Consider the following 4,874-nt stretch of genomic DNA (forward strand, 5'->3'; position numbering starts at 1 on the left):
GACACTCACGAAAATTAAGAAGAAACACGGAAAATTCGCGAATAAAACGGATTTCTTTGTCCCAGTGAGATAATAAATCTCGTACACGTATTGGTTTTTAAAATCAATATATCCACCAATGTGCACGCGTTTAACAAGGGTGATGGAACGTGCCAAAAATCTCTCAAGAGGGTCTTGGCAACGGAAGAGTCGAAAATGTCACAATTATGAATGAAAAATTCGAATAGTTGCTGATTTTACAGTCGAAACCGATAAAGAACTCCAGATATTCCCACAATTAATTTACAATAAATTCGCGAAAATGATCGATTGCTGACGTCATTGTATTCTAGAAAGATTGTAAAACGATAAGAATTTATTGAAAAAACTTATATTCGATGATAACACTTCTAATAAGAGTACTAAGAGGAGCGATTCTGTACTCACCTTCCTGCCTCGAAGTACCGAACGCAAGTAACCGTCCGCCCAGGATGGAACCGTTCGGAACTTTTGTAAGTCACTGCACGGCCGCTGCTTATGGTGGAAATGTAATAAATATAAGTACAGAGCGCGTGAGCGAACTAAAAACGCGATAGAGAAGTAGAGAGAGGATGTTCCGTCCTTGTCTAATGACGCGCACTTGTACAGGAAATATGTAACAGCGGTATACGAGCAGCGTCAGTGTCCACTAGTGTGCATGCCTGATTAAACAAGGACAGGAAGTATCTATACATGGTGTTCTCTTCCTATTTCCATGTTGCATCCATCTTACTATACAGTACACACACTCAGCTATTCTATCATTATATTTGTGCGTTGCTTATGTGTGAACCAAACATTTCCACGACAACAAATCGTTTGTCTCTTGTTTGATGCTCGGTTTTCAACGGAGTTAAATAATTTTTTAAGAGAAACGTAATGGACGGGTTGTTTTTAAAGTAATAAACGGAAATTCTCGTATCCATTGAGAAACGATAGGCGATTTGAAAGTATCACTATGAACGGTGATTTATCGATGCAAGGTAGTATGAATAAGATATTTTATAATCTGCGGAAAAAGGTAAGGAATATTCTAGATTTTAGATTTTAGAATTTCCACGTCACAGACGAGTGTGTTTTGTTATTTGATTTGTAATATTGCTGCAGTTCTCTTAATAGCTGTTCGTTTCATGCGATACTCGCACATAGTATCTATGACTTTTGCTTTTAACAATTTTTATAATTAGACTGTATCAAATATTTTTAACGTTCGTGTTTCATGAAAAATCATGTGTAACTCGTTGAATTCGCAAATGTAACAAAAAATTACATGAAAAACCTTATATTATTGTAATTAAAAAATAATTATATTAGGAGGAGAGTCGTATTTCGGAACGTCATCGGAACATATTATACCTTGTATGTGATTATTTGGAACACAATGGGTGAGTATATTATAATTAAAATATATTCCTAGTTCCAATGCTTTTGAATAGTGTCAGTGACCAATCGAAATAGAAATCAGTGGACATCATGGAAAGAGAAGGCGAAACCAAATTTGAAAATTCGACATCGGTAATTCAGTAGTTAAGAATAACTCAATCGATAATGTAGATTAACTAGTTATAAACAAATATATGAAGTATAAATTCAAATTATTCTTATCCATCTAAAAATTGGAAATTAAAAAGCAAAAGACAAGAAATTATCTTCGAGGATTTATATAGTAAATACATTCTTTTGCCTGTCTTACCTAGAGATAAAACAGTTGTTTGATGGTTATCTTATAGTGTTCAGTCATTGCGAAAAATATTTTTAATTAGTTAAAAACTATAATTAATTAAAAACTACATTTTTTATGTATATAGACGTTAGCGATGTATTATTCCGGGAAGCTCGTCTATCTCCCGAACATCGGGTTTGCGACAACATCGATTTGGAAATTATCGTTGCAGAGTATGAAAATGATTACAAGATGAAATTTCAAAAATATCCCATATTGTGTAAGAAAATAACTGGAAGGCGAATGGCGAGGGAAGTGACAAATGCAAGCAAAACGTAAGAATTTAAATTATTTAACGATATTAAACGGTATTCAACGTATTCAACGTATCGTATTCAACGTATCGTATTCAACGTATCGTATTACAATATGATCCAGTGTTTGTAGAAGTATTGAGACAAAAGCCCAATCTGTTAGTAAACAAGCGAGAAGTGAGCCTGTGAAAGAGACGAATCTACAGCAGAAGATAACTGATGACAATACGAATCATATTAATCTCGCAGTGACAGTGACGTCAATATTCCCCAATGAGAGTGATCGACGTTCATCAGAAGAGCTATTTAACGTCCCAATAGAACAATCCATGCAATCGAAGATATTGAAATGCATTGAAAAGCTTTATTCAGATAATCCGGAATTACGAGGCTGAGGACATCTCATGCGTAAGTTATTTTCGATTAATATACATATCGTAAAGCTTTTAAACGATAAAATTCCCGTCGATAAACCGTCCAACGTATATCGACGATGACGTGATTTCAGTAACGCTTCAAATATCAAATTACGTAACACTTACTTAATATAGAGAAGATGCCATTTTATCTTTGTATCATCACAGGAGATCATAGTAAGCAAATTAAATGTACATTGGGATGACGTTATAGGCCTAGAGGAATGTAAAACCGCTGTTAAGGAAGCCGTTGTGTATCCCCTTAAGTATCCTATCTTTTTTGATGGCCCGTTTTCCCCCTGGAAAGGTATTTTGCTGTACGGCCCACCTGGTACAGGTAAGATACTCGCATTCTTTTCATTTCTGTACGTGTTTACAAGAAATATACAAAACAGGGAAAACGAAGTTAGCGAAGGCAGTCGCGACAGAATGCCATTGCACCTTTTTTTAACATAACTGCCAGCTCATTGGTCAGCAAATGGAGAGGCGATTCCGAGAAGTATATACGTGTAAGTTGCTTTGTCTATGTAAGTCTCTTTGTTCCTTTGTCTATGAAGGAGAGATTCTAGGTATAAAAAGATTTGATTTTATTTTTCGTCATTTATATATAAATAGAATAGTTGTTTGGAAAACGAAATGATATCATATTCGTGATGAGGCAATGAATTTAAGGAATTTCGAATATAATATTTAATGAATAATACATTTGTTAAACTGAACAGGTATTATTTGAACTTGCCTATAGTCATTCGCCTACAATTATTTTTATCGACGAGATTGACTGGATCGCCACAAATAAAGGAGACTGTATATTGTCTGAACCTGCAAAGAGATTCGGATCAGAACTTCTTTCTAGATTGGATGGATTAGTGTCTAATGAGAATTCTAATGTAGTTCTTCTAGCTACAACTAATTCCCCTTGGTACGTATATCACGTTATTTCAATGTTTTCTAAGTAGAAAATATCGTAATATTTCTCCAAATTCCAAATATGTTATTGTGTTGTTTGAAGTATTCCTTCATTATTATTAGTATAATAGAACGATAATATTTATTGTAAATATGTTATTAGGGGCATTGATGCAGCTTTACTCAGGCGTCTCGAAAAGCAAATATACGTATCATAACCCAATGAAGTTGCTCGACTTGGTATATTCAAATTATACGTTAGCAACCACTTATTAGAAAATACAGATATTGTAAACCACATAGTAAAATGTACTGAAAGATATTCTTGTGCAGATATAAAATTGCTTTGTAAGCAAGCGTGGCTACTAGAAATAAGCCCGATATGGAGGAGACTTGAAAAGAAAGAAACACCTGTTACCACTTTGAAATATGAATTAAAAAGTTATGAAATATTAGCAAAATTGTTAAAAAAAATGTCACCTACAGTTATGCAAATAGATAAATATGATACGTGGAACAAATAAATACGCAATCGTAAGGACAGATATTGAAAAATATAAATAAATGCATTATCGTTCGAGAAATCATTCGCATGTGTGTGCATGTGTGTATGCGCGCATGTGTGTGCGCGCATGTGTGTCATGTGTGTCATGTGTGTCGCGCGTGTGTGCGCGCACGCGCTATAGGCTAAGTTTAAAATGTTCGGTTGTATTATATCCTTGTATTATATATGTCGGAGATGAAAGGAAAACCGGAGCCTTCCCTTTGCAATTTTGAGGAAGCCTTCTAATGCTTTAGCCTAGATTTTATCATAACTGTAATTAAGCAATTGTCATTTGTAATTGTTTGATATTTGTGAAAGCGAAAGTGGGTTCGAGATGACAACTGGTCGCCGAACGTAGCCACGGTCACGGGATAAACGTTTTGCCTGACGAAGGTGTGGATCGGTTGTATTGTTCTCCCTAGAAATCACATAGAATTGTACTTTAGAGATGTCGATATAATGGGACACACGTTGTATTAGGAATCAATCTCCAGACAGAAACTGCCTAGCAACGGCGTTTGAATCTTTCTCGATGTTTCCAAAGAGTATACAACAAACTTTTGACAGAAATTGCCTAGCAACAACGATTGGAACCTTCTCGATGTTTCCAGCGAGCATATAACAAACAAATGCAGTCGTATAGCGAAAAAGATTTTCATCAGATATTCATTCGTGTGATCGCCTTGGAAAGTGATACATCGAGCAATTTACCGAGTGTTTTAGCAATCGTATTTTTTTGTGTTTAAAATTATTCTACGCATAGTAAAAAGTTATCCCGTTGACCGTGGATTCGTTTGAACCCAGGAACATTGTTAATAGCGTTAATTAAATTCATTATTCGTTAAATTTATTATTCGTAAAACATATTATTCGTTACTCTTATTATTCGTTAAACTTATTATTCTTTAATCTAATCATTAGTTAAACTTATCATTTGTTAATCTTATCATTCATTAAACTCATTATTCATAATATTTTGTAAAATCTTGTTTATTTGCGTAAATATATTC

The 4,874-nt window shown here is 34.4% G+C and overlaps 1 long non-coding RNA gene across 4 annotated transcripts; it reads left to right on the forward strand.

The window, feature by feature from the left end:
- The first annotated feature begins 1,310 nt into the window (after positions 1-1,310).
- Positions 1,311-3,514, forward strand: LOC117240105. Of its 4 annotated transcripts, XR_004494633.1 has the most exons (8): positions 1,311-1,403; positions 1,477-1,533; positions 1,827-2,016; positions 2,120-2,403; positions 2,580-2,748; positions 2,807-2,920; positions 3,134-3,333; positions 3,484-3,514. It is a non-coding gene; the product is annotated as an uncharacterized LOC117240105 (long non-coding RNA). The 4 variants fall into 4 exon arrangements; XR_004494632.1 differs by lacking the exon at positions 1,477-1,533; XR_004494631.1 differs by lacking the exon at positions 1,311-1,403 and having other exon boundaries at positions 1,450-1,533.
- The last annotated feature ends 1,360 nt before the right edge of the window (positions 3,515-4,874 follow it).

This window comes from Bombus vosnesenskii, unplaced genomic scaffold, assembly GCF_011952255.1.
Source record: "Bombus vosnesenskii isolate JDL3184/JDL3185 unplaced genomic scaffold, Bvos_JDL3184-5_v1.1 scf7180000014557, whole genome shotgun sequence".
NCBI lineage: Eukaryota > Metazoa > Arthropoda > Insecta > Hymenoptera > Apidae > Bombus > Bombus vosnesenskii.